Source organism: Pavona decussata, unplaced genomic scaffold, assembly GCF_977016875.1.
Source record: "Pavona decussata unplaced genomic scaffold, jaPavDecu1.1 SCAFFOLD_59, whole genome shotgun sequence".
NCBI lineage: Eukaryota > Metazoa > Cnidaria > Anthozoa > Scleractinia > Agariciidae > Pavona > Pavona decussata.
The window spans coordinates 2,109,684-2,119,454 of record NW_028145481.1 but is presented as its reverse complement, the minus strand read 5'-3'; the positions used below and the strand labels follow the sequence as shown (position 1 = coordinate 2,119,454).

The window sequence follows — 9,771 nt, the reverse complement described above, 5'->3', positions numbered from 1 at the left end:
CCCTTCCAGCGTTTTTATTACTATCAAATTGGGAAGAATTGTTTAATGTTGCTTTGATTAATTTCCCTTAATTCGCTCTTATATACCATATTTGACCAAGAGAGCATGATAATAATAATAATAATAATAATAATAATAATAATAATAATAATAATAATAATAATAATAATGATAAGTTGTTTAATACTGAGATGAAAAGGAAGCTTTTAACACTAGGTCGCCGTTTGATTAGACGCTAGACGAATTCGCTCCTTTTTTTAATGTCGTCTTGGCGAAGTCATGGAACACAGTATTTGTTTCTGCAATCGTTGTTACTATTTGTTTGGACGATCTTTTTCCTTTCTGAAATCTGCCATCTTTTGGAAAAGTTTGTGTAGCCTAACCTCACTATCATTATCAGCAAATACCGGTAAGTATCAAGGCGGTAACAGATCGAGTCTGAACACCAATGAGGCAGTCTTTAAACACGCAAAATTTTTGCCAACACGAAAGCCACTACACACGTTCGCGCAGGCCTACCTATTTGAAAATAAATCCAAGAAACTCTTGTATTCAAAAACGTTCTGAGGGATCAACTTAGTTTGCCATTAATTTGGATCAATGTCTCTTTGAACCTTTTGAAAGTCCATCCTGATGAAACATATCTGCCCTCGAAGGCTTAGTTGTTTACGTGAAATGCATACAAAAACAGGCCCATTACATGATGTAGTTAATATGTTTTATAAATATACGCCGGATATTTCAATTCCTTCAGTTAATCGAATCTCCGATTTAAAACTGAGTCGTTAGGAGAGAAATTTTCAGGATAGAATTTCGAGTTTTTGCCTTAAATCTTGGCTGCCTCTTTTGGAGTCTTTGAAAATCAGTAAGTTTAGTCTAAAATTTAAAACTAATTTACTGTTCGGCGAAGGAGTGAGATTATTCACAAAAGGTTCAAATCTTTCCTGAGGTCAGATTCCTGTTATGAAACTTAACCCTGAATACCTGCCAAAAGATTTTAAAGGCGCCCTCTAAGATGCATTAAAATGACCTATTTTGAATTGTTGTAGGGATTAGCGCTGTACGCTCGTTCCCAGACTCCTGTTCCCCGTTCCCGGATCCCGGTTCCCCGTTCCTGGTCTTAATAACAACCGGCAAAGTATGTGAAATGTTTAAGAACTATAAAATACAAATATGAATAAAATAAATTACAGATGAAACGATCCAATGAGCGAGTGTCACGAACAAAGAGTCTCTCCAGATTGACTAAAATAGTCATTAAAACCAAAGGTTCACGAATTCGCTGCATTCCTCTCGGGAGTTGAGGGTAGGTTTGTACTTTTTTTGTAAAATGCTTCAAATAGGCGTAGATTTGCGTTTCCTTGCACAATGATCTTGATGTCAATGCCTTCATGGTCTTCATTGTTTTGGCTTGTAAAGATGTGTTTTCTTCCCGGAGGAATTTTCGCTATGAGATGTTCTCTTATGCGATCGTGTATTGCCGCTGAAGGACAACATGCAAAACAAGGTTATCGAAACTAGGCTTGTAACAAGCCGAATTTGTCATTAAGAAAATATCCCACAATAGTGAGACCTTGGCCATCAGCAAACATTAAGCCTCTCCTTCCTCCACCAATGCTTCATACTTAACGCCTTCCCAAAGAGCATTGAAAACCTCAGACTACCGTACAATTATGGAATCGAATCTATCACCGAGAAATCCGAAAAGAGAACTAAACGCATCGTCCTAAACGGAAGCAAAACTGGGCACTCCGGAGAATTATCGCCATTAAACAACACGAACAACGACAACTCAATAAGAAGATAACATTGGACTTCAAACCTGAGGTAGCACTGATCTAAAATCCGTATTTGGCATACAATATAGCCTTAGTTCCCACGAGTCTACTGTAGCCCACTGGTAGAGCATCCGAACTATAGTAATCGGAAGGTTTTAGGTTCGACTCCTGATAGGAGCACTCGGATTTCTTTTTTCCGAGTATGCCTGTGTCACTTTCTAGAATAATACATCGTTCTCAGGATACAAATAGTTTTATAAAACATGTTTGAATCTGAAAGACTATTTTTAAACTAGTTTGAAGAGGAATTTTAAAGACATTTTGCAAAAGTAGTTTGTAATACATTTTCGACTGATTTTCAGTTTAAGACACTTTTAAAATCTACTTTCAAAATATACTTAGTTTCAATAGTGCTTTAGCCAGTTTTTAAATTAGTGGATGATAAATATCAGTATTTGCAACTGACAATTAAAATATAACGAAAAGAGCATGTAAAGTAGCATAAAAATAACATAAACATAATATTAAAATAGTATAAAAATAGTATAAAAATAGATTAATAATAGTGTAACAACACTTTTTACTTTCTCCTATTCTTCTTCAGTTGATATTTATCAAGCGCTTATCTAAATATCCATTTATCTCTGACGGCCTCATTGTCTGGGGCCAAACTCCAAAGCCAAACCTGAAGAGAATCCTAACTCTCCAAAATGAGCTCTACGTGTATCTACTTCGCTAGTATTTGCACTTGCCAACATTTTTCCGGTACATAAGCTCTATTATAAATCTGTATCTCTTTTGATGCACGATATTAACAACAATATCGCACCCCCAAATCTGCTGAACTTATTTACTCGCTCAGCTTCTGTCCACTCCTATGAAACTTAGAGCAGCCACTTCTGGTAAATTCCATTTACATTACTCAAGTCGTAAACAACAGAATCAATCAATTTCTTAAGGATTGGATCTAAAATCTGGAATGGAATACTAAGCTTTATTCAAGTAAAGCAAAAACATCCTTTAAAAATTACCGGCTTCAAAATGTGCTACTGCAGGTTTTGGAATACGATGGAGCTTAAGTTGATGTCCATAGCTTAATAAATAACCTATTATCCTAGTCATTGGGATCCCATAACTTATTATACCACTTTCTTACTCCTTGATACACTTAGAAATGTATGATCATATTCTTGTTGTCATATAATTAGTCTCGTTTAATTACGCTCTCTTTCCGTTTTTGTTTGTCATTTATGTTAAATATTAATTTACACGTTTCATTTCATTCTAAAACTACTGTAAAAATATTTTTTCATATTAAATATATTAATTCGCTTTGTGATTAGGTAAATAATTCTATAATGTGTACCCTGCACCTAGGTTAGCGAATGCTATTTGCTGGTTCAGTGTCATTGTAAACTGTATTTAACTACAAAGATTAATAAAGTTCAAATTGAAGTATACAAAAGGATGAATCCGTTTTTGATAATCCAACCGCATTTGAAAAATCCTTTGATGAAGATTCTGATTCTCGCTAAACTCTTAAAGACTCTTTGAAGACCATTCGATCGAAGCTTCCAAGCGTGTAGATTTGCCCAAAACAAACGAGCAAACTTGTATCTTAGACTCTCGGCCTGTGGTATTCGACTTTCCGGACAGCAAGTGATTAAAATCACTTGCTCATACAAGTTTTATCCAGTCAATAAATAGCGGAAAGAAAGCAACGAATATTTCGCATTGTTTTGTGTCACACAGTGCCCGAAAAATTGCAATTCAAACACATTGTCCCCGCTTAAATCTACAAGAGTATTTTGACCTGACGTGACCAGCAGTTTGATGCAATACAGCAGCGTTCCAGAATTTTTTCCGCGGTTTACTTAGCAATATTTTCCAATTTATTTCAATTTTAAGGTAAGAGAAACGAACAAATGACCTGAAAAATCTAAGGATTATAAAAACATACACGTAACTATGTTCGCACGCGACGATTGTTGTAATTGGCAATTTTTTTGGCTACAGACCATAAATTTAACTCTTTCTATTGAAACGAAACTTACCACTAGAGCAAAAAAAATAATTTACCCTCTCAATATCCGATTTTTACGAAGACAAGCTTGCATTCATGAGCTGATATTTCTATAGGAGCCGTCTGGTCTGACACTGTGATAGACTTGTATATTGGATCCGTCAACCCAGCTTTTTGCAAAAATGACGCCTACCTAGGAATGACAAACATATACAATATAATCTAGCTTCTATCTACTTCGGTTTCAATTGTGCATTTTATCGCGGATTGCTGTCTTTAAAAGGGCGAGATTACAACACATCAAATCAGAGTAGGACAGCTGTTCTCCCAGCTAGATCAGCTAGAAAGCCACCATGAACAAGTTCGTTCTGATAGCCCTGGTTGGTTTTTCACTTGGTGTCTTGATGCAGAATGTTGTCTCTGGAGAACCATGGAAGAGGGCCAAGCAGGACACGACCGACTGAAGCGACAAAGGATTTGAACATTACTTGAAGAAAGACGAGAACGCCCTTGAGGATGAAGAGGAAGAGGAAAATAATGAAGATTTCTCGGATGAAGGCGAGGAACATGACGGGTAATTCCCTTTTTTTTTAAGGGGGGGGGGGGAAGCAATCACATTCATAGCACCGGGTTAAGCTCTCTCTTTTCGCAAAAAATGTACAAAATAGTGATAAAGATGATTAAAAGCGCTAACAAAATCTATTTTAATAAAAAGCAGCCGTTAAGTAATGTTTAAAGCATTTATATATATTCTGTAAAAAACTTTTAACATTTCTGCCTTTCATTTTCTAACCTGCACTAGCATAAACCGATTGAGTTGTAAATTATATATTCATTTGACTAAATGGATCTCGATACCATGACATAATGATAATCACCACATCTCTTTTTTTTTCTTTAAATTTTAAGCTAGTTTGCATTTAATTTGTTTAGTCACCTCGGAAGGGATGCGAATTAAAGGATATAGGTTCTTTAAATCTCAGTGGTTTTAAACGATTGGACACGACAACAATGCATCAGAAAACAATTCTATCTTGTAATCTTTTTACGTCACAGTGACGGCTTCAGAAGAAAGCCTTTTACCGTAACAATTTACGAGATCATGGTGTGCTCTCCTCACAGTATGCTACCTAGCTAGGGAAATTTTTTTTGTTAATTTACAAAAGGCAGGATTATTTATAGGATTATTTTTACATTTTTAATTTTTTTTTTAATTTTTAATTTTTTAATTTTTCTTTTTAGTGTTGAAGAGGCCCAGGAGGATCCCAGGCCACGTGTACGTTCGTGGAGCCCGTACATAAGAATCCCGTTACCAAGGGTTAGAATCCCGTTACCAAGGATTCGATTCCCGTTACCAAGGATTCGATTCCCGTTACCAAGGATTCGATTCCCGTTACCAAGGATTCGATTCCCGTTACCGAGATTTCCGTTTCCGAGGATTAGATTCCCGTTCCCAAGAATCCGAATTGGAAAAAGAAGTGATTTGACTGGCCCATAATACTTTTCCATCAACTTCCTGAGTGATTTGAAATACTAATTAGTCTGTAGTTTGTCTGTAACCCTACGATTGTAAGTTAAGATTAAAATAAAACTAGTTTTTGCTAGTCAGGTGTTCTTGTTTAAAATCGCTGAAAGGAAACTCCGTCTAAGCGTTTGTTTTGTGTCAGTGTGTCATTGCAGATACGACCAATTAAACGGCCCCCTAAAGAAAAAAAAATGTAATTTTAAGGTTTAAATAAAAGAATTTCCACCGGTTTACTGAATTTAACGTGGCCGACAGTGTTTCCATGGTTGCGCTCAGAACTGAAGGCTCAACTTACTCAAAACAGAAGACAACTTTTACAAATCCGTTTGACGAGAAATAGACGAAAGTGTAGAATCAACAAAAAGCCTTTTACCATCGGTAAGTGCAAGGAATTAGCGTATAATTCACTGACTGAACCACAATTTATAAATTCGTATGAAGCGATAAACTTATGCGCCGATCAGTATCGCCCTCTCCTATGGCAACTCCCCGGGCATTTGAGCGCTGTTCAAATTCTCACACACCCCTCCTCACCCTTGCTTGGTCTAAAAGCCATTTAACTGCCCTAGTCTCAATGCTGAAAGTGCGTTGGACTTTAAGTGATCTTGAGTGGTTACATGATTAACAACTGTTGGTTATTTGTTTTAGCTTAAGGGAGCATAAAGGTTCAATTTACAGTTGACCTGAACACCAAAATTGCAGAGCAAGTTTTGAAAGATCATTTGAGAAGTAGCAAACATCGTGTGTACTATAGTACAGTGACGGCTTTAGAAGGGACCCTTACGTAATGGCAAGAGAACATGATGTGTTATCTTTGTACACTCTTTTATTTTTATTTGAATGTTGTTTTGCCAGGCTGAATATTCTTATTTTTCTGCCGACGAATAATATTCTTGTGAATAGATAATAGCCATCGAACTGTCATTAGCGTCGAATATTTGGCCAGAGTAGGGTTGTATAGTTTTACTGGCTAGTTTTTCTGTTTAGAGAAAGGAAGAATTTAATACGGTTTAGTTAAAAACCATATATAATTGCATTGTATTTACAAATTTTAACACACAAAATCGGCTTTTCAAAATCTCAGGCACGGGTTTATTGTTAAAATATTCTTAAAATTTCGCAAATTTCAGCCTTGATATTATATTCTTATAAAATATATTCTTATTAAAAGAGAAAAGTGTAGGACACGCTTACTCGTGAAAACGTTCATTAATCTACATATTAAAATCAGGATAGTTTTCATTTTCTTTTTTTTTTTCCAGTGTTGAAGACGTACAGGAGGATCCAAGGCCACTGACGTGCGTGGCGCGTAACTAAGGGTTAGAATCCCGAGCGTTTGAAAACAGAAGATAGCGCAACTGAACGTCATTGAACCGGCTGACGAGAACGGGATTGTAACAACCTAGAAATTATTACCTTGGACCAATTTGGTCAAAGCCCTATTAAGCTAATCCTGGTTTATGGTGAACTTTAATTGGAGTTTCATTACTAATCCATAAACTTAAGATTCTTCAAAAAGATTTTTGTCCTACACTATTTTCAAAAAGCGACATTAATGGTTAACTTTGTTTCTTTTCGGAAGACCTAAATCGCCTCAGCCTCGCCTCTTTTGGACTCAAACTATTCCATTAGCTCAATCGCAACGGGAGGATACGTTTCTACCTGTACAAAGTGCTAAACATACGCCAACTCATCCCGCGTAAACGCCCATAGGTGTCTTCCTTGCAAAAGAAACAAGAAGAAAATTTAAGAAACATTAATTCAAGAGATTCTTAAACATCAATTCAGAACGCAAACATTTTAGCAATTACAAGCACATTTTGAGATACTTTCTTTAGCATAATTTTGAACATCAATTATATTGTACTGCAAAGCAATTTTTAACTTTTTACCTTCTTAACTTCTCACGATGATATTTTTATATTGTGTCAATTATAAGTAGCCTCTTTACCATTCCCTTACATTATTATAGTTATTTTTTACTTCTTTTTCTTGCACACAATGTAAACTGCTGGGTCTACCAGTAATTATGCAGGCCAATGAAGTTTATTTATTTATTTATTTATTTATTTATTTATTTGTTTATTTATTTAAAAGGAAAAATTATAGTCTGATTTCCATCCAGTGTATAATAGATTACAGCGAGAATAAAGCTCAAGAAATTCCCTGTCCAAAATTGAGTATCCATGTCAATCATGCGCGCTGGTGAACTTACGTAGCCTCAGATTGTATTGTTTGACTGTCGCTTAGTGTGTTACAGAAAGCTGACAAAGAATCTGAACTAGCCTGCACTTGCATAAGAAAAGTAAAGAGATTTGTATCAAAACAAGGTCACCGGCAGCCTCGCTTCCAGCCATAAGCTAGGTAGCACAGCAACAACTGTAAAATGGTCTATTGCAGTCTTCGAGAAAGCACTTGAATCTTCTAATTCCGCAAACATACGGAATTGTTGTTACTTTAGTCAAGTGTACTTACAAGTATTATTAATTCGAGATCCTATTAATATCCTTATTCAAACGTTTTTTCGAACTGTGGTGCAGTTAGTATAAATTGCGACTATTTTGCCGTTTTAAGGTATACATATTGAAATAAGTATTTTCAATCTTTTCAAGAATTGGACATTATGTAGCGACTTTTTAATATACTATCAGAACAGAGACTACCGGAGAAATGATACCTTCTTTAGGTTTTCAAACGCTGATCATGAGTGTCTCAAATATAACAGAACCACCTCAGTGGCTTACTCATTTGTAGTGAGCTTTAAACACCATAGAGACGATGGTCATAATATAAATATTGAGTTCAATATACTATTCGGTGAGCTAATGAAAGGGAAGCAACAAGGAAACTATAAGGAAAAGATTTAGCGGATTTAGGCGTTGTAAAGGTCAGTCTTCGAAAACGCAACAACATTTAGTTACGTTCTTCCAGCTTTCCGGCTATACATTTTCAATCGAGCACTTGGCTTTTCAATCCCATAATACTATGCTAGTAGCGTGTTAAAAGATAGGCCCGATAAGCGTCCATATTCTAAACAAAAACGAAAACTTTTCTGATTTTGACAGTTCTTTATTGTTTAGGCAGTCTTCGAAAGAAACTGACTTTCAAAACTGAGCCTAACAAAAATGTAAGAACAGGCAGACTTGACTGAGTACTTGAAGTAGCTTTGGAGTTTAAATTAGGTCGGCAATAATCTATATTTGAAGGTATCTTGTCACGCGAAAAGAACAATTCCCAAAATTCTATCTGGTGATAAGACATTCTGTAGAGACTCTTTACGGATGTTTATGAATTAACGAAAATACTATTGATATTCTTTTCTGTCGATTATTTAGGTGATACTCAAAGTAAGGTGTCGATGGAATGTTCACGTTACGTTGCTCAAAAATGACTGAATCGCCTCGGTGGTTTACTTACTTCGCACTAAAGTGAACGTCATAAATACAACGATCATTCTACAAATATTGGCTCGATATTCAGTTCCCTCTTAGTTTACAGGAAGCCGTAAGGAAATGAAAACAAAAGACTCAACATGGATTGTCTCAGTAATGACAACGGTATCGCTCCATTGCCTTACTTTTAAAATTGTACTGAACAGACAACGTCCACTCAACTCTTTGGGTTGTTCAACTTCTGTAAGTTCACAAGAAGCCGACAAGGAAATTAAGACAGAAACCAGTTGCATCTGTCGTTTTTCTGTTTTTAGTGTTTGATTGTTTAAGCCTCTTTTAGGGGTATTTTCAACTAACCTTCAAAAAGTACGGCTGCACAAATATGAACAATGGAATTTAAGAAAAGGATAACTACCCTAACTTGTTTGTTTGAATATATTTAATTATAATTAGCTTTGGCGTTGTTAGGTCTTGTTACCGCCACGAAGTCATTTAACCGTTTTTAGCCGGGTGAAAGAAAAGGTTTTAAAAAACTATTCACTTGAATTTTAGACATTCTGTAGAGACTCTTTATCGTCTTTAATCAGAAGGACAAGTATATAATTGAATGTTTGTGGTTTTGGTAACCCTAAATAGAATTTTGTTTGTCAAAGATTCACAAAACAAGTGATTGTTTAAAATAACGATTGTCTAAAGGATCACTGAATCGCCTCAGTGAGCTTACCAATCATTGAATTGAACACCATAGGGGAGACTGTCATTTTTTTTTGCTATCAATTTCGATTAATGCCACTCAGTGTTAGCCCAAAGGACGCCGCCGACAAGGAAATGAAACAATTTTATGGTTCTCCTCCTCTGTGGCTTTCTTAACATCAATTGTAATGAACTGAACACCATAGACACGATGGCCATTATATAATATTGACTTTGATATGTCATTCAGTCGTAGGAAGCTAATGAGAAGAGTAAATACCCAGTTACTATCTGGCGGCGTTCAGACGTCAATACTGTAAGTCACGGATCGATGCTCTCACTGTTGATTTCATTATGTCT

General features: G+C 35.9%; 1 protein-coding gene and 1 pseudogene across 2 annotated transcripts in view; both read left to right on the top strand.

The window, feature by feature from the left end:
- The window catches only part of LOC146479394 (uncharacterized), a 39,599-nt gene extending 34,198 nt beyond the window's left edge, over positions 1-5,401 (top strand). The window contains exon 3 of the mRNA XM_085111034.1: positions 5,292-5,401. The gene's annotated coding sequence lies outside the window, so the exon portion shown is untranslated. The remainder of the gene's footprint in view (positions 1-5,291) is intronic.
- On the top strand, positions 4,041-5,401 carry LOC146479395 (uncharacterized; annotated as a pseudogene). Its single transcript, XR_014864952.1, has 2 exons — positions 4,041-4,375; positions 5,044-5,401. The product of XR_014864952.1 is annotated as an uncharacterized LOC146479395 (transcript).
- Positions 5,402-9,771: the final 4,370 nt, after the last annotated feature.